We start from the raw sequence: 19,635 nt of genomic DNA, 5'->3' as shown, positions 1-19,635 counted from the left end.
GGTGTGAGGGAGGGCCAGAGCAAAAGAGAAAGAGAAGCGAGGGCTTATATAGATGCAAATGTGCAAACACCCTGTTAAAGGAAGTACAATCTGTTAAGTTACAGTAAATGATCATTTTCAGTACCTCAACCAAAACACATACAGTGACTCAGCCTTGGATACACAGAAGTGGGCCATTCAAAGTTCAGTTAAATACTTAGACAAACTTCTTCCAATGAATTCCCAGGCTTAGTGTGGTAAGTTGAAGAGACTCTGATGCTGTATGCATGAAGAAATCACTGAACTGCCTTCAATCCTCTCTTCAACATCAATTTCCCCAAGAAGCCTGGAAAAGAGATGTTTCGTTCAGTGTTTCCAGTAAAAATGAAGTGAAACGACTCTCCCTTTGATGCCAGATTCAACACGTTAAATGCCAAAAAAATGTTTTCAGTGCTTCTACATCAAAATCATACTTCTCAGAAATGCAACAGTAAAACTCATCCAGTAAAACCATCAACAATAGCCTGTGCCCCTGCCAGCAGTGCTCCAACATGAGCCCCACAATTAGGTGACGCATTTTTCAGTGTTAACCTCTAAAAACCATGTTTCTTTTTCCTCCAAGACACCACAGCTCCATCTTGGTGGCTATAACTGATTTCAAAGCATTCAGACTTTGTGACAGCTCTTTTTGATGGTACCTCTTACGGGAACATGGCTTAGCAAATTTCTATTTGTGGAACTCCCTATAAAAACCACAACTTGGCTTGTGCAAAAGTTTTAGGAAGGTGTGAAGAAATGCTGTAAAGTCAGAATGCTTTCAAAAATATAACATGTAATTGTTCATTTTTATCAGTTCACAAAATGTTAAGTGAGTGAACAGAAGTCAAATCAATCTTTGCCTTCCAAACAGCATCCATCCATCTTCTGTGGATGTCGGCTGCCTCAAATCTTCATGTGATCCCAAACAGACTCAATGATGTTGAGATCGGCGCTCTGTGAGGGCCACACCATCGCTTCCAGGACGCCTTGTTCTTCTTTATGCTGAAGATAGCTCCCAATGACATTGACTGTTTGTTTGGGGTCTTTGTCCTGCTGCAGAATGTGTGTGTGTTAATTAATGGCCAAACCAGATATAATGTGTTAATTGGTGCTGGTGGATGGATTTAACTATAGACAGATAGCCATTGTTCCTTGCTTCCAATCTGTATGCTAAACTAACTACTCTAAGCTTAGTCAGCCAGACTATATACCAGAAGTGTGGACTTGAGTCACATGACTTGGACTCGAGTTGTGAATTTGATGACTTTAGACTTGACAAAATGTAAAGAGACTTGCAACTCGACTTGGACTTTAACATCAGTAACTCGTGACTTCACTTGGACTTGACCCTTTTGACTTGAAAAGACTTGCTACTTTCCCCAAACCCAAAGATTAAAAAGTATGTTTACATGGATCGCTATATATCTATATCTGTGTGTGTGTATGTGTGTGTGTACCTGAGCAAGCGCGCTGTCGGCACGACATCCAATCAAATTAGATCCACGTTGTTTTGATCCGACAGCATCCAACCAATCAAATGACAGGACAACCAATGAGGCGGATAAAGCAGCGTGCCAGTTGGCAAAAATGATACCAAAGATAATTTCGTTTGGGTATAAAAACTACGAGGTGGTCAACAAAAAACGAATCGCAGTATCTAAAACATGCGGGTCGAAGATTACGGACGGAGACGCACCAACTCCCAACTTTGTTTGTAAAAGGGCCTGTCTAGTTGAAGGTGAAAACTGTTTTGCAATATGATGTGAGATCAATACAATACAGGACAGAAACTGCTGTTCAACTAGTTATAGTGCAGTATGCTGTGGGAATACAATGTCAGCACTTTTTGTGCAAATTACATTTGTTTCTTTCAAATGTGTTTGAACAATGTTCTTGCTAAAAAAGGTTTGAATAAATACAGATGTTGTAGCATACATGATCTGTGTCAATATTATTTCTCGGTTGTTAAAAGGACTCGAAACTCAAATGGTAGGACTCAGGACTTGACTTGGGACTCGAGGGCAAAGACTTGTGACTTGCAAAACAATGACTTGGTCCCACCTCTGCTATATATACACACACACACACACATCTCCTCATAGGCACATTTTTCAGAACGATTAAATAAAACAAAAGCAAAGCAAAACAAAACAAAGAGCATTAAACAAAATATTCAGGTAGCAGCCTTGCATTTCACCCGGCAGAGACAGATTCACCAGCTGAAGTAACATTGCCAGCGGCAGATTATGCCAGCTGTAGCCTGCAGTTAATCAACTGTAATTCCCTAAGTACCTTACCCAAAGGCCAACCTAAAACTTTGGTTATTGTCTATTGTTGTGAAGATTAGGTCACCACTCTAAACTGCAGTTTCTGCCTTATGGTGATTACAAGTCTCACACAGGGGTTTGAAAGTTAAACATAGTTAAGATTTGGATTCAGGTCCAATAAAATGTGCCCCCTAACTATTACAGATAAATAAGGTATTCAAACATGTTACCAACAGAAAACTGCAGTGGTACAGGCATAATGCGGACGGACCAGCTGTAAGTCAGAGAGGAAGTGTGTGGTCTCTTACTGTCTGGGGAAAAAAAAAAAAAAAAAACAACTCACATTTTTTTGTCGAGAGAAATTTCACTTTCTCTCCGATAACCTTACAAATTAAAAAAATCTAAATACCACTAAGTATCAGGGAAAATAATGTCACATCAATGAATGGTTGACTCAAAGAGAACTTGATAAGAGATTTGGCAGGATGCTGTTCAATTCTCACAGAGAATGCATGCAGGATGAGTACTGATTTTGCTGGAAGCTGGAGCAGAATAAAATATCTGGAGAGAAAAGTGCAAACACATCAAAAATCCAAAATGTGGAGACGGGAACTGAAATTGTTAAGACAGGCCAGTCCGTACACACTGTACACACACTTTCATGAAACACACATCCAGTATGCAGCTTTTGTAATTTCTCTGCTATAGCCGATACTGAGAAGGGGAAGCAGAACACAACATAGAGGAAGCCAGAGCTACAAACTTTATCATACATAGGCGGATTTTAATTTTAACCTCAACCAGACCTCATTTTCTGCACGTTAGAATTAAAGTCACATGTAATTCAATTAATTCACCCTATAGTTGGAGGGTATTTTCCAAACCGCTATCAAGCTGGGTAACTTGTTTACACAAATGCACACCGGTACAGATGCAAACTTGAACCACAAGTACAGATTCAAATTTAGGGAATCAATGCTGACATCCAGATTGAGTTATGGTAAGTGAGCAGGTGCAGTCTGTAGATATCTATAAACATTGGCTGTTGAAAAAAATCACATCTGTACATTTTCTTTGCAACCCAGATTTTAAAAAAAAAGAGTAAAAAAGCAAAGTGAAATATCAAAATACTCAGCTGTGTGCTTTAGGCCTTTATGTTGGCCACTGGTAATGAGGCTGTTGAGGAAAGTTGTGTGGAATTCTGATATTAATTTTAATGAGGCGTTCCTACAAGTGAAAAGATGCAGTGTGACACAATGTGGTGGATTTCACCATGTGTGAAAATACCAACATGGTGAAAATACTGTATTGGGATTTTCAAGCAGAACAGGCACAAGCTAACCAACTGCTGAATACTTCACATTTATCATCTGGTCTATAAAAACAATCTTGGGATGTCTTGTTTGATCCAAACCAAAACAAAAATACATGTTTAACTTGCTATAATTTAAGATAAAATAGAAAGTTGTTCCTATTCAGGAGCAGGAACCATCAAGAAAACCACCTCTGTTCAGACCTTACAAGGCAGATGATCAGTGGTGACGTATGTGAGGCCTCACATGCACATATATACATCCATCACCATACCTATCCCTCAGTTCTTACACCCTGTACCTCACAAAGAAGGCCTCTGCCGAATCAGGTCAGCTAGCACTGTTTCTGCCAGCTCTAAGTTAGTTTTAAGAACCCAGTTGGCGCCACCGGTGGCTACCCGCAGGGCGGTAATTTTTAGTTTGTTTTGTCCACAAACTTTGTGTCTTGGCACGAGTGCCAGACTTCAACAGGTGAGGCAGCAGTCTGCTGTCTGCTGTCCGCCCCTGACCTGAGGATTGCTGCTTTGCATGACAAGAACCAGCACAAGGCATGTCCTTTCTATGCAGGGATGTCCACGTTGGAGAGTCGTGTGCCTTTTGTCACCAGCTCCAGTACTCTGGTAAAGTGCTGGTACAGTTTACCATGGTGTGGCGTGAACCCCTCCTCTCCAAGGCCGAGGGAACCACCTTCATCTGAATCTCGCCAAGGAGCTTTTGGTTGAAGTGCCTGCTGGTAACTGGGTTAACCACATGGAAGATGTTAAGTTATCCCAGTTTGAGTCAGCCGACTAGCCGGCCACAGCTTGGTCGGGCCGCTCGCAGTGACAATGATGATGTGGCATTCGTTGGCTTGAATGTGCTTGGCTTATCGGATGATGAACAGAAAGCTTTATTATCAAACCAGTATGCCGCCGCTAGTGCATTGGTTGAGCAGGACAATACATCCTTCTTCTCACTGTACCGCCGTGCGGCTGAGAGACGGGAGGTGGAGTGGCCCTCTCCTTCACTGGAGGACTGTGGCGGTTTGTGGGATTTTTCCTTCCCCTTGAGCTGAAAACAGTAAAAAAAAAAAATACTTCCCCACTTTGTCTCTGAATTAATTTTGACGTAGACCAAACTGCTGTCCACTCATGTCTCAGTGCCTGGCTATGGACAGCATTTTGATCTAGATGTTGTGGAAAAAGTCAGCTCGGTCAATCCTCCACCTATGGAGCCGTCCCTGGGTGCTTATCTGGCCTCATCTCACAAACAGTGGGTGTGGGAGACCCCACAGCCTTCCCATCCAAGCACGGCAGATTCTCAGCTTCTCAGATGGAGATTTAGCAGGCGCAGGCAGGCACCACCTATGCAGCACCAACCACGAAAGAGCCTTTGCTTCCAAGGACCAAAGAAGCATTCTGTGTCCTCTGTCTGTGTCCTCTGTCTGAGTGTGGATGCAGAGCACACACAAACAACTGGTGACATGAAAGCACACTCCGTTTTGCTAATCCAGCCAAGGGTAAAAAAAGAAAAGGCTTTCTCCCTGGCTCACAACAGCAGGAGTCTTCTGTTGCCCCATGGTGATCGGGCACATGTGGCCAGGGGCATGGAAACATCATGGGCTTTGTCTGAAGGAGTATCTGTGAGTGATGTCTGTGCTGCAGCCATCACTGCACACTCCTGTCCACAGTTTGAATGCGACGGCCACTTCGGCGGCTCATTCTGCCCTTTCTGCTGGCTCTATGATGCATTAGCGTGCTTGAGGTTCAACTCCAGCTGGGTGGCTTCTCAGCAAGGCAGAAATATACGGCCCATTCTACATGTGATGTAGCTGGGCCAATCAGCTGAAAGGGAACAACATGTTGTGACGTTAACTTAAGTTCCCTGAAGGAGAAGAATGAGGTACAACACTTGGCTGCCCCAGTGCACAGCTGGACGATGTGAGGAGCAGCTATTGAACTGAGGCATGACATGTATATACACAACAATTTAAATGATATGAAAACTTAATATTTTGATCATCGTGCAGTAATTTTAGGACTTGCTTCCTGAATTTGCTGGACTTTTTTTTTATTTTTATAAACCTATTTTTGCTTGTGCAGCTCTATTGCTTCATTGCTCTGATAAATCCAAAACAAGTGCCAGCTCATGTGCTGAAGCAAACAAAATATGTTCTATGTGAATAAGATTTTATTCCAACTCATTTTAAATCTGCATTAAATTAAAGGAACATGCCATGAATGACATGCACGGACACAATGACAGTCAGAGAGGATGTTTATAGATTCTGCCCATACTGCATATCTAGTACTGCAACAAGGTTAAAGAAGCCATTTTCCCCACCTGATTATTGGGATGGTGACTATATATTAAACATTTAGCACAACCTCTAGGTACCCTTCTTCACTTGCGCTAAGAAAACAGAATAAAGCAACAAGGACCTAATGCCTGGAGGTTATCTCAAGTCTTATGACTGCAATCAACTTCTTTCTTGACAGTGGGAGAGCACTTCACACTATTTACTTCTTTCCGACTGCATCAACAAAAAGGGCTTTCACATCTCCTCATAACTGCTGTTATATGAGAGGATTCCAGTCTTATCCGTGACTCAAGGGAGGCTCGAGTATAGCATAACTTAGGTGTTGAGTAACGAGAATCTCACCCACAACAGGAGAAAATAAATCTGAAAACTCGATATTGCAACAGGTGGAAGGAAGACAGTCTTAATCTTAAGAGGTCAGTTCACTCATATTACAGAAAAAATAAAAGACATATTTCCTCACTGACATCTAGTTGTATCTAACCACTTTCTATAGAGACTCTTTCTTCATTAAACAGCAGTTTCATGGCGTCCTCATGGCCTCGGGATTTAAAAAGCAGACCATGTAATACGATGTAAGCTACAAGTCTGGCCGAGGACCTTTGTTGAATGTTATTTCCCCCCCTCTCTCCCCTCACTTCCTGGCAACTCTCTATTCTCTTTATTCTCTATCTAATAAAAGGAAAATATGACCTCAGAGTACTTAAAAAAAAAAAGTCAATACACACTGTTCACACCATGTTCTGTGGATTATCCTGAAAGAGTGGTCTATTGTTTCTGGAAGGAGTGTTTTTCAATGTTTTGAGCACCCAACTATAAAAAGCAATTCACTTCCAGTTCAGACTGCAACTAAAAGTTAATTTTATCATCAATGAATCAGCTATTTTCCCAATTAAATGTTGGGAAATAGTAACATTATTTCTCATAAGCCGGGGAAACAAATTCACAATGCTTGTTTTATCCAAACAAGCGGCTATATAGTTCGTTATATTAGTCAATGTGACAAAGATGGGCACCAAATTCTCACACTTGTGAAGCTTCAACAAGAGAAGGCATTTGTTCTTAGAAAAAGTAATTACTGAAACAATGAAGCGGTTATCAAAAGAGTAGCAGATTAACACTCTATTGACTGACTAATTGATTAATCAGGTCATTGTTAAACAGTTCTACCTTCATTGTATTTGGGTTGCAAGAGAAACATCTCAAACCATTTTTAGAAGTTAGTAGTTTGTTTCGGGGGGTTTGAAACATGGTGCACATGCGGCAACACATCCTCACAGAAGCCATAGACAGATAATAGGAACAAATAAAGATGTCAGGTTGGTCTGACAAAGTGGCTCAGCACCCTCCACATCTACTACGGCCATAATCACCACACTTACATGTGTGAACTCGGAGCTGCTATTTTATCTTAATCCGTCCCTGAACATCACACATTCTGCTAAAGGTTGTCAACAAAGACGGCAATCCAGTCTTACACATCATCCTCCGTGTTCACCTGACTTGTTTGAATGTTACCACAGCTGTCCATGTGGTCACAGCAGCTTTAAACGGCTACACACACACACACACACACACACACACAGCGACCAGCAGTCATTCAACTGAATTAACATTTGTCAAACTCATTTATTGCTTGGAAAACTAATTCAAACCTACTACCCCACATTATGCCTACAAAACCAATTTGAAGAAGCAATAGCAGGGTTAATTAACTATATAAAACACTATTCATAACTGTCACAGCCTCAGGATTGAATTAAAATGATCAAATAATCACAGTAGAGGCACAGTAGAGATTTAAACCTGGCGATATTGTTGCTGCTGACACGGGACTGTTTTTGACATGGGTGCATTATGTGATGAGCTTTAAATCATGAATACATTTACTGGCAGCAAACCTCTGGCAATGCAAACATAACTAGCGAGAGTCTGAAAGAACTGATGGGGAACGACAGCAAAATTGTTAGTAATAAAACCTCATTTCATATTCATTACAAAACGCCACCAGGGGCTCATTCTACTGTTTAGCCGTCCTTGTTAGTTTGCCGAAGTCATTAAAAGCAGTTGCGTATATCTCTATGGTTTACAAACTTGAGTAAATTACACATGAATGGTGGACCGATAACGCTCAGAGGAAAACCCAACAGTTCCACGAGTCGCACGCCACTTCCCAAAAATTGCACGACAATCAGTGTTTAGAATACAGTGACGTCTGAACTCATTTATTTGTCTGCTCAGCCGCCGCTGCTGCTGCTGCTGCTGCTGCTGCTGCTGCTCAGGCCAATTACCCAGTTTTTCCTCCACTTTGTCCAAACAAAACAGTGCTGCTGATGCCAATGCGTTCAGAAGCGAGCATACAAATTTTCATGTGATGCCAAAAGGACGAGTCGCTACTACATAACGACATTTACAAGGAAAAGTCAGAGATTATCAGTTTCGCACACCATGGTTGTTTAGGTTATCAATTTTTGTCTTTATTCCAAGACAGGTGTTAAAACTCAACTTGCATGGGCTGGAAACTTGCGTTAGATAATAAATTACATTAGAGATGATTAAATTAACTTGATCATGAACTTAACGTTAGTTAGAAAAGTTAGATTTTAGTATGATTGGATCGAACTAAAGGTAATGGATGCTATCAAAATGTTGATGTTGACTCTTGCTGAAAATAAGTTTTGTGTGAGCATGGACCGGGTTAGTTGCTACGAAAGTGAGAGCTGCGACCCAAACCCGGATAAGTGGAAGGTAATGGACGGATGGACGTTTTGACAATTTATGTGGACACGACATTTGGCAGATTATCACGACCACATGAATGCACTAGAAGATAAAACACTTTTGTATCAATACAGAAGAAGGTTTGACAAAAATCTAGAAGTATGAGAGTGTGTTTACTATGATGAATGAAAATGAAAACTGACTGGCTGACAGGCTTTCAGAAACGAAACCAAACACAATATGCTGTAGAAGATAGTTGACAGTTACGTAACGCAGCGTAGTTTCAAAAACAAACACCTGAACTGGAGGCGGACCAAGTTTTGTTCTTACGAATCAAAGTTCAGAAAAGCAGTGAGGTTCAACATGTTGGGACTTAACGTTCGACTCACAGAACTGGAGGTAAAATGATTTTCTAGGCACCTTGATTGATTCATTATAGCAGCGCCACTTTCAAAGAAACACATCAGTGATCGTTTGATGTCCGGCCATGCAAACATGGCAGAGAATAAATGTGAGCAACTATATACACAGCACTTGCTGTAATCACATAGCAACAAGGGAGGCTGTCAACACACACGCACAGAGACATCAATATAAATGAAATACACAAGAGCCTCTGTCCTTAATGAACAATTTTCATCCTAATTTCCATGCCGCCGCGTTCTGCTATCAGTTGCTCCTGTTTCAAGACGCCGCTGTCAACACTGCTGATCAGAAAGTGATGTGTCAAGTCTGCAATCAGACCACCAATCAGACACACAGGGGTGACACATTAAAAGAAAAACAAGTGGAGAAAAAACAATTACATGTAAGAGTTCATCAAATGCTTTGATGAGCATGGACATGATGTGAATCACATGTTATGGCCTTTGCAATTTCCAGATCTCAACCCGACTGACCACTGGCTAAGCCACCTTAGTTACCGTTGCTACGGCTGTCGATCTTTCCAACCCCCTCACAAAGCGCACAATAGTGTAAATTGATAATAGAGGCAGACTCCGAATGTTAAGTTGATAGAAACACCCTTGATTTCAAACAGAAGTAAAGTGAAGCAGCTAATCAGGCCAACATTAGGCCACAGGTTGGTTGGAAATACTGTCGGACTATTTCATGATTCAAATTCACTTGTTTTAAAATGGAAAATCCTGCTTTTTGTAACCTGTGACATCCCAAACTAATGTAGCCAACGTTAGCTTATGATGTACTCCGTGTGCTCAGTAACAGCTGCAGGTAGTAAGTGACCATTAGAGGAGATAAACATGCCGTTTAAAACATTCCCTACACTTTTCCATCGCTCAAACGCCAAATGAGGGAATTAGTTTTAGAAGACAGGTGTTTGATCCGTCCTGTGGAGGAGAGTAAGAGACTGGAGGCGCAGTGAAGCTGTCGATTAAGCTCATGATGCCATCGCTCCTTACCAAGACACTTGTTTTATGCTTTCCATTAATTTGCCATCCGTCTGTCAAACAGGAGACGTTTTCCAATCCAGCTACCAGTTTGACAGAGCAGCAGGTAAACACAAAGCAGTGAAGTATAATTTGGAATATTTGGATTGTTGATAAAGATATGAAACCAAAACAGGGGATCAGATCACGCTACTGTGCTGTGCAACAACATGTGTAGTGTCTGGCCACAGTAACGCTCAGTGTTGCACCACTGAAGCTCCTTCCCCGCACCTTCTTCTTCTTCACGAGCAGACAGAAACCTTGAGAGCCCTAATGACATCATCAACCATAGCCCGCTACCTGCAGCAGTGCCATCCCACAGTCCGTTCAGCTGAGCCAGCACCTCTGCTCGGTTGATGTATAGCAGCTGTCGTGCGCTCCCCTCTTTCATCACGCACATTATAATTTCATTGCACCCGTGAAACACACAAACGTTGTAAAGTCCAGCTAGAGAGGGCTACTTAAGATCTGCGAGAAATAACATTATAAACACTTTCCTGCGGTCCCATAACCCATATTTTTTAACTTCTTCCTTCAGCATTGCTCCAGCGAGGTTTAAGTCACAGGGGCGTATGAGATTATCCATAGGAGGAAGTCATTAGATGGGATCAATACTCCATCCCTACAGACAAAGACCAGCCCTGGCGGGACACAGTAGCAGAGCAGGCCAGGATTGAGTTAGTGCGGGGGAGGCAAAGAGAAATGACACTGTATGATACCTTTATTGTGTTATTACATTACAGGCCAGCCAGACGCTGATGCAACGAGAGCATGGGATGCATTCGCATGATTATAGTCCAGGATCAGATAACAAAAGCAGTATGAGACAGCTGCACAGAGTCTGCACGGCACTAGAAACCTTGTGGCACAACTGGAGCTGCCATAACGTGGTCATCTTGTTAATTCACTTTCAATGAATGCAGCCGAAGATCAACTAAAAAAGTTCCAGAGCTGGATCTCTGGTAAAGAGAAGCAATAACTAACACTATCACAACTTCCTTACAGTCACAGGAGTCCAGGAAAACCCACATCCTGAATAACGCACGCACATACTCCTGCAAAAAAAGGGGGGGCAGGATACGTCTGACGACTGATTTGTTGGCTGGATCCATTTCCTGTCTCTTTGCAGAATGCAATCAATATTATATCACACATTTAGCCACCAGATTGAGGAGACGGAGTAAACAGCTGATGTAAAGATGCGGTGTGAGTCGGAACACTGCGTGCACAGGAAGGTTGATATTAAAAACAGAAATTAAAATTTATTAGGATGATTGAAAACGCCTTTGATTAGGTTAACTGGAACACTGTGGTGTGAAGTGGTTGTGTTAACTGGAACACTGTCACATCCGCCAACAACACTGGATTAGTGCGCTGAAAATACAGGAAAAAGGAGAACTGTGTGTGTGTGTGTGTGTGTGTGTGTGTGTGTGTGTGTGTGTGTGTGTGTGTTTGTGGGGAAGAGAAAGAGAAATCAGTTAAAAAGGTCAAGATGAAACAACTAATCAACAAATTGACTATTTGATCACCAAAAACGTAATCATCAGACCAAAAGAAGACATTTTGAACATTCAGCTTCGGCTCTGGGAAACCAGGACGAGCATTTTTGTCACTGCTGTCTGATATTTTATACATAGCTGATACTGTTAAATAGTTAAGAAAATAACTGATATATCAATCGATTATGGAAACGTTCATAAGCCGCGGCCTGATTATAGCGCATGCTCAGTTAAAATATCACCAACAGACCTAAAAAAAGTGAGCTAGGCTTAAAAAAGTAGTTAACACACATATTTAATATTTCTCCTCTTAGATTTAAGGGATGTAAATCAGCACTACTGGACTGGACTGTTGAGACGAGTTGCTTTTGAATCGGACTGAAAACAGCAAGGACTGATGGGAGGTTTAAGCACTGGTCTAGAACTGGCATCAATTCTTACTGTCCAATTTCATCACATGGAGAACTGGATGTAGTACGTATTCATTTTAGGCATTTACAAACCAGGGCTTATTTCAATGAGATAAAACCTTTGGATAAATATGATACCGACCTCACCTTGATATATTCAATGGCATGTATAAAAATAAAGACCACAGGAAGCTTGTTTCAACATTACATTCAAGTATCCAATCCGCTGAGAAACACCTGACAAATAAGGTTGAATTACAATGGAAGAAAGATGAAATCCAAACATAAAAATGTGCACAGAGAGTCTGTGTTGGAGGAAATGTAGAGAACAGCCAACAGATCATTTTTATATATTCTGGAGCTGCCTGGTGGTTCGGCCATACTGGCAGCAGATAAAAAATTGACAGCTCTTTCTCTGCATCTATCTGGGCAATATTGCAGCTCATTTAGCAACAAAAGACAAATATCTACTGGAGATATTATTAGCAGCCAGTAAGAAATCTGTAGCATGACTGAACCTCCAACAAAGACATTGTGAATAATATCAAAAAACATGGAGAGAATGACTTGTGTGTTAAATCTAAGGGTTCATAAATTCTTGCAATACTGAGAAAAGATGGATTTTGTTTGCGACCTCATGTATAGACGTAAAATGTGAATGTATAGGTGACCGACCATTTCGATTATGTCTTGTTTGTTGCATTTCTAAAGCTTCTTTGACAGAAATACATATATAATTTCAGCTATACGCCCTTCGAAACATGCTGGATATAATGAGAAAGAACTGACACCAGCTGGAACAGTTCGAACAACCTAATTAGCAAAAACAAAATATGCGAACTGCAGCGGGCAAAGCAGAGGTAACAACTTATTTTTCTAGATTTTCTAGTCTAAATGCCTTTTGGCTGTTGCTAGATTGAATTTGATTGAAACCACCGCTGAACAGCACAATAGAGGCTGTCAAACCCATCCTCTGTTCCATATTGTACAATACAGAGAGAGGCACATTTCACCATCTCAGCCAACAAAGCCGGCTGTTAATTGGCAGAAAGCCACAATCGGAGCCTTCAGATACTTTTGATTGCATTCTTTCCGCCCTCCAATTATTTTACTCAGAACGTACCTCTGAAGACAGAAAGTATGAGTTCATTTGCAAGCACACAATAGCGTAGTCCATTAAGACTGCAGGCTCCTTTGCTCACGGTTTTAGCAGCTTAGCGCACACACTCTCAGTCTCCCTCTTCCTCTGATTTGGAACCGTAATCATGGCTTTACTTTCTTATTTGTCCCTGTAGTCTGCCCTGTCAGGACGACTGACGACTTCAGGGTCTGTTGACAGCTCGGGCTCTGGAATAGATGAGATTTCTCATAACAGCAGAATGCTTGTTGATACCAGCAAAATCTCTCTTTGTCCGAGGGCACATGAAGGAAGACCAGGCCGGAGGCGGAGGAGAGCAGAGAGAGAGAGAGAGAGAGAGAGAGAGAGAGCAGTGCACGATGTGGTCATATATGAAGGGACTTTAAACTGCAAATAAGTTCTGGAGTCAAACTTTTTGGTGAATAAAAAAAAAATAGACTGAATATATTGCTTGTTCTTGCCATCTTCAGAGAGAACAAGCACTCTCATCTTTCAGAGTTAAGATAAGTTTTTGTTCAACTCGAGTACAAACCCAAGATTAGAGCTCCAGCAGCTTGCCAACAAAAAGACCAACGTCTGTCGCTTTTGTTCAAACATTCAACTGTGTCAGGACCTTAAATAGCGTTTGTGCAGAGAAGAAGACGATCTATATGCGGTAATCCCATGTGAGGAGGCAGGATTAGTTACACAGCAGCACAACAGAGAGAATAAGCATTGTGTTATCTGCAAGTTTCTGCATGTACACACAATGAGGCTTCTTATCGCAGCAAGCCCTCAGTATTTCTCAACACTGGCAAAGGCATAACCAAAGGCTACAGTGATGTAACACACACAGACAGACACAGCTGGTCCTTCCTCATGCCCCGACAATAGCTGAACACCACGCTGCAGCTCATGATAAAGACGGTATCATAAGAGGCGGTCTTTGGCGTGCGGCCTCTGAAGAAAGACGCGGTTTCCACTCTTCACTGAAAGCAAAGTAGGTTCACAAGAGCGCCTCGCTATGTCTTTAAATCGATGTAAACAAGCCGCGACTGCTGCACACATGCATGGAGCACACAGCAGGTATGATGGCACGCAGCAGGACTCAGGAGAGCAGAGCCAGTGAGAAGACACAGTGTAGTGTGCGACTATTTCACTGATTATTGGGTCTGATGGCAGAAAATACGCACACAAATCTAACTATTTATCAGGCAAAGCAACATTTTACAGACAGATCTGAGAGTTGAATTGGTGTCAGACTGAAGATTGAAGAACTAGAACTGCTGTTGATGTTTATTTCAGCAGGTGCAGCTAAGGGTGCACCTCTTGGCTTTATTGTGGCTCATAATAAAGAGGAGACCCGGCCGGGCGGTGCGTCTGAGACCTGAGGTGTCCGGGAAGTGTGCACATACAGCAGACAAAGGGAGCTGCTGAGATCACACACACACACACACACACACACACACACACACACACACACACACACACACACAGTCCATCATGCAAATGTGGCCACTGACATCCCAATCAGGAGTGATCCAGTGAGGTGAACTCATGGGGGGGGGGACAGACGCGCTGCTATGTGGCCCCTGGTTTATGCACAAGGAAACGCAAGTTAGCAGCATCCCAGTCTGCAATGATGGGATGAAATGTTAGAATATCCGGATTGCAATAAATTATATCTCCACCACCTGTCCCGTCTTATTCCTCCACTAAAGGAGGACTAACAAAGGCAGGCTCGGACACCGCCAACATCACGTCTCCTCTTGAGACACAAGCCCATTAAAGACAGCAGACATTTCAGCTGACACTAAACGCGTTGCTCCTTCCCTCCTTCCCCCCCCACACCCCCACCTCTCTCCTGCAGGGCGCACCAGCCGCTGACATTAAGCTGAATTTTCATACCTTAATCATTTACGGTGACCGTCGCCAGGGACCCACTCTCGCAATGCACAAAAAGAAAAAAGAAAAAAAAAAAAAAGCAGAAGCAAATTGTCACACATTCACATCCCAGCACAGTCCAGACGTCCGTCCGTCCGTCCGTCCGTCCGACACACCGTCAGCCGCCTCCGGTTGGCTTTACCACAGCGAGAGGCGCAGCGGAGACGGAGGAGCCTCCGAGCGGACGGACGCATCGCTGCATTGGACCAAATGTGGCTCCATGTTCCAACTAAGAGAGAAAAAGAAGACACTCACCGCTGCTTTGGCCCTGGATGACGACGTGTTGTTTATTTCATTGCCCCCGCTGAGCAGCTGTGTGTAGTGGTGCGTCACTGACTTCCGTGTTAAGATGGAGTGGGAAAAAAAAAAAAAATGCACGAGAAATAATGAATTTAAAGGACAGGCGGCGCACGAGGGCGCGCTGAGGGCTGTGCACCACCGAGATGAGGATGAGGATAATGACGGAGGGGGTGATGATGATGATGATGATGATGATGATGATGGTGGTGGAAAATGTAGCTTACTATGAGGATGGTGGTGGATAAAATAATATATAATATTTGTTCTATCATAATGTAAAGTAGTGACAAGCCAGCAGGGCATTCAAACTGTGCAGCTCTGGTTTTCTGGGCTTTACATGTATTTTTTTCTACCATCTGCTGTTATCCACTAAAAAGCTCTAATAAACTCACAATACAAAATCTGCCCATTATTAAAACTACCCAGCAAATATAATGCAGCTGAAGAGCCACATGCTCACAGAGCTAAAAGACACCAAAGCAGAGCTAAAAGGAGACTGAATGACTGACTTAATGCTTCATTCATCAGATGGACATGAAAATCGGCTCCAAATTAGTGATAATAATTAATGTAATGTGATAATGTTAATGTGAAGGAATCTAAATGGAATCCATTCATCTTCCAGTGTCCACTTTTTACCAAAACAGGCACTTTGATTAAGAAAAAAACAAGTATTTTGTGACATTGTGTGTGTTTTGTGTGTGATCATAAAGGTCTGCTGTATTTCACTGTATCTGCTACAAGTGTGTGTTTCAGGCTGCAGTTGAATATCTGTCCATTAAAGGGAGCAGTTAGCGTAGCAAACAGCTAGCCAAACAACAGAATCCACCCACCAACACCTCTAAAGCTCATTAACGAGCTCATTAAATTAACTTTTATCTATTCATACAAATAAAAGGTGTAAAAACACCAACCCTCCATCGGCCCTGAGCAGCTGTCAGCTGACCAGCGGAGACATCAGGAAGTTACTCATCCTGCAAAGTCATAGTTTGACACATAATCGTTGGTTTCTGGACGGGTTTAGCAACCAACATGTGACATGTTCATTTGTCTGCTGCCTTCAGATGCAGGCAGGCTAGCTGTTTCCCCCTGTTTCCAGTCTTTATGCTAAGCTAAGCTAAGCTAAGCTAATCAGCTGCAGGCTGTATCTTTGTGTTTGCTGTGCAGACATGAGAGATCAATCAGTCATCACATCTCACTCTGCCTGAAACTGAATAAGCGTATTACCCAAAATGTCAAACTATCCCTTTAAAGAGGATGATGATGGTGATGTTCATTATTATTACAGACATTTTTCATTATAACATTAGATTTTATAGAAAATAGAATAGTATAATAGATTTATCAGTGGCCCATAGCGAACAATTTCTAGAAAATAGCTCCGATCTGTCAGACTATTAATATATTCTGGTGCAATGGTCATTATTCAGCTCCTGAATGGCCTGCAGTGTTCTTTATGACTGTCCTAACTCGAGTGAATCACACCACGTACTGTAACTCTCTCTCACAGAAGTATGTTGGGAGAGGCTCACTTATTAAACGAGGGAATGTATCCTCTGTTGACTCAAAGCCTCGGCTCAATCTCTGTGAAACCTGTCATTGTGTTTGGGCTTATTACTGATGCACAGTCCGCCACTCCATCCTTGGGGTGGGACAACGGAGCCTCTGTGCTCTGTCTGGACAAAGTGGGCACCTCACTAGTGAGTCTGCAAAATTGTCATGCATGTGTCTCTGCGTCAGAAGGATCAGGCCGCCCTGCTGCGCCGTGGAGGGATTTGGACGCGTCTACGTGTCTACATTTGAAAACCTAATGTTACTTTTTACAAGAAGGGAAAAACAGCCACAGAGAGATTCGTGCATTTAGTTGTTTAGATGGAGTTTGACTGGTGCACTCACCTCTGCAGCCAGGACAACATACATGAGGAGTTTCTCCTGAGAACAGGGTGCAGGTGTAACTGGAAAAACTGGCTGGCGTGAGAGAAGGTTGACACGCAAAGTTTGTTCAAATGTACAAGGAAGGGTTCTTAAGGAGGAGGCAGCAGGAAGTGAGCAGTCAGGTAGAAGATGAGTTTGTCAGTGGGCGGGGCGGTAAGTGGGATTGTAACTGAGGGGGCAGCAAAATGGGAAAAAAGCTGCCCCGTGTTCTCAAAGTGTTCTTACCTGAGACAGTGAACCTGTCAGACTGGTAGTGCTTCATTGCCTCGTGCTTTGATTCCTGCAGCCCTGTGCACATGCACACGAAGCAGAGTAAACACACAATGCTGAACGGTAATGAATTGTATTTTGATTACAGAGAAAGTGCAGATAGCTTCGGAATAAATACTAAAAATACTTGATATTTTAGCAGTTTAGTGGTTGATAAAGATTGCAGGAGATGGATATGGGAGATTATTTAAGGAAATGCAGTACTAAGGGGTTTTAGAGACAAAATCCAAGTAACTGATACATTTCTGGGTACACTGCACAGTTCAGTCCTAATGGATTACTATTAACAAGATGATCAGTAACCAGCCATGTCTTTAACTACTTTCTCTTTCTCTACTACTTTCCTGTATAGATTTTGGTATTGAATATGTTCACTGCCACACTCGCTGAGCTGGATTTCTTCTTTAAAAAGCCACGTTTAAAAAAAGAAAAAAAAGAAGCATTGTTTTTCGGCCTGAGTAAAATATAGACTTGCAGAAGTTGGCGGAGCTGCAAGAGGCGAATGGAAAAATCCTGAGAGAGAAAATAGGCATTTGGTGTGTTATGTTTGTGTGACACCAAAGAAACGGCAGAAGAAACCAAATCAAATACTCAGGAGGTACATTATGTTATGAGAAGAGGAAGAAAGAACAATTTGATATTTCGCTTTCTTAAAGTTGGATGATTCACAAGACAGATTTGGGAGAAACAAAGGTCAAAGGTGAAAAAAGCAGCACCAAAAACACTGGATCTCACTTGACTTGCTGCCGCCGTCCAGACTCACATCTTTCAAACTCCACACCCCAATTTGTGATGTAAAAAAAAAGATTTACTGTTTACTGGACTTGACAAAGCTTCTGCGGAGCCTCAGAAAACGTCATGCCACTGTTTTCCCAGGCTGAGCGTCAGTCCCAATCTTCTGCTCAGACTTCTGGTGGCACAGACGTGAAGAAACGTGAAGTCTCTTCAGTGTTTCTCTGCGTGCCGCAGCACTATAGGCTACAATAGGAACTATTAAGGGTCACTCATCCTTTTCCCATTTGTTTTTTTCTATTAAAAACTATTATATTATATATACGATATTAAAGTTGAAAAATGTGGGTATATTATATGAAATCTTTTAGTCTTTACACTGCTTGGCTCCACCATGTAATACTCCTGGTGGCTAGTAAATTGACTTATGATCCTTATTTTTATAATAAAATGTAGTATTGCATTCACCACATTCAGTAAGCTACGTGAGAAAGTTTCAAAATACAGCCTACTGACTGGACATGCATGACTTTGCACGATAAAAATGATACTTCCTGCAGCTGCACTGAGGAGTTTGAGAATAAAATTAGCATGATGTATTTTTCTAAAATTAATCTAGAGAAGCCTGTAAACTCCACCCTTTTTTAAAAAGATGCCCCTCTCCATGTTGAGGTGCATTTATCTGCCAAGCGACTGAGCGTTGTTTCAGCAGTATATGCCGCACAGACCAATTATCTTGGATCAAAGCGAGACAACATGAAGGAGGAAAGTGAGGATAAAAACACTGAGATGTGACTCAGGTCAGGGTTTGTCTGCTGCACAGGAACAGAATCCAAAACTAAAAGCAAATGATTAACTGGCTGCACCCTCATGTTTCATTCCAACATTTCTAAGCACTGATTCAGCAGCAAAGACAGACAACATATTTCTGTCTCTGATTACACAGTGTTGTCATATTTACCGACTGCAGCTTTATCTGCGCTCCAGGATTAGTTTGTGTTTTGCATGTGTGCTCATAAACAAACAGCGGTTTTGAAGAGCTCTCGCTGACAAATTTATTAATATGTAGACACTGTAGTTAAGAAAGTAAACCAGTGGCAGAGGGCGCGGTGGGATCAGTCCAGTGAGATCCAGATCTGAAAGGTTTGACCATGTGGAGACTGAATATTGGATTTTTGTGTGATTATATTTAAAAGAGCTTTTATGTTTTCCTTGAGTGTTATCCAACATTTACTGTTAATCATTTGACACACAAACAATAACAATTCCTAGAGTGAATTATCAGTTCACACATAAGCTTGCGTTCTTTTAATGTTACGGCTGTAAATGTGTTGTGGCACTTAGAGGAAACCTACTGAGTAAGAG

The 19,635-nt window shown here is 42.0% G+C and overlaps 2 protein-coding genes across 4 annotated transcripts in view; one reads left to right on the top strand and one right to left on the bottom strand.

Moving 5' to 3' along the window:
- Positions 1-15,365, bottom strand: part of marchf8 (membrane-associated ring finger (C3HC4) 8) — a 76,514-nt gene extending 61,149 nt beyond the window's left edge. The window contains exon 1 of the mRNA XM_070840529.1: positions 15,289-15,365. The gene's annotated coding sequence lies outside the window, so the exon portion shown is untranslated. The remainder of the gene's footprint in view (positions 1-15,288) is intronic.
- slc25a16 (solute carrier family 25 member 16) overlaps positions 1-19,635 on the top strand; it is a 391,343-nt gene that overhangs the window by 76,423 nt on the left and 295,285 nt on the right. The gene's annotated exons all lie outside the window — the stretch shown is intronic.

The sequence above is a fragment of the Pempheris klunzingeri genome, chromosome 12, assembly GCF_042242105.1.
Source record: "Pempheris klunzingeri isolate RE-2024b chromosome 12, fPemKlu1.hap1, whole genome shotgun sequence".
Lineage (NCBI taxonomy): Eukaryota > Metazoa > Chordata > Actinopteri > Acropomatiformes > Pempheridae > Pempheris > Pempheris klunzingeri.
The sequence above is the reverse complement of the archived record's forward strand: the minus strand, read 5'-3'. Positions and strand labels throughout refer to the sequence as shown.